This window comes from Balaenoptera ricei, chromosome 15 (genome assembly GCF_028023285.1).
Source record: "Balaenoptera ricei isolate mBalRic1 chromosome 15, mBalRic1.hap2, whole genome shotgun sequence".
Lineage (NCBI taxonomy): Eukaryota > Metazoa > Chordata > Mammalia > Artiodactyla > Balaenopteridae > Balaenoptera > Balaenoptera ricei.
The window spans coordinates 47,053,045-47,053,746 of NC_082653.1; the positions used below are offsets into that span (position 1 = coordinate 47,053,045).

The 702-nt window shown below is 44.2% G+C and overlaps 1 non-coding gene across 1 annotated transcript; it reads left to right on the forward strand.

The window, feature by feature from the left end:
* The first annotated feature begins 350 nt into the window (after positions 1-350).
* On the forward strand, positions 351-485 carry LOC132350105 (small nucleolar RNA SNORA70). Its single transcript, XR_009497853.1, has one exon. It is a non-coding gene; the product is annotated as a small nucleolar RNA SNORA70 (small nucleolar RNA).
* Positions 486-702: the final 217 nt, after the last annotated feature.

Below are 702 nucleotides of genomic sequence, written 5' to 3' on the forward strand. Positions count from 1 at the left end.
CACTGTACACGTCATACCAGTGACATTTATTTTGCAACTGCAAGTTTGTACCTCTTAATCTCCCTCACCCATTTCTTTCCTCCCCCCGAGTCCTCCCCCCTTCTCTGTATCTATAACTCTGTTTCTGAAACAGGTAACTTAATTTTAATAATGTATTTCATTTAACCTAATGTATTTTAAATGTTCAAACATAATCAACATAAAAATTATTAAAGAGATAGTGTACATATTTTTCATTCTAAATTTTGAATGTCAGTATATTTTTCATTCTAAATTTTGAATGTCAGTGTATTTTTCACACTGATAGGCCATCACAGTTGAGACACAACATTTTTCATAGTTCAAGTGATTTGCAGACAATTAAGCCGACCGCGCTCTTTTCCCCATGGGGGCCCGGTATGCAATGGCTGCAAACAGCAGCCTCCTCGGTAGTGTATGCAGCTTGTTGCCTGTGTGGGTTGCCCTAAGGGGCCTTGGAGACAGCCCTTGCCAGTGGACATCATGACTGGCATGCTGTCCCCAATCTAGGCTCCAGACAGGTATGCACGGTGCCTTTGGAAAGCCCCAGGGCACAGTGGCCAGGGTTCACATTGGCCAAGTCATAATGTCCATCCGCAGCAAGCTGCAGAACAAGGAGCATGTGATTGAGGCCCTCCACAGGGCCAAGATCAAGTTCCCTGGCAGTCAGAAGATCCACATCTC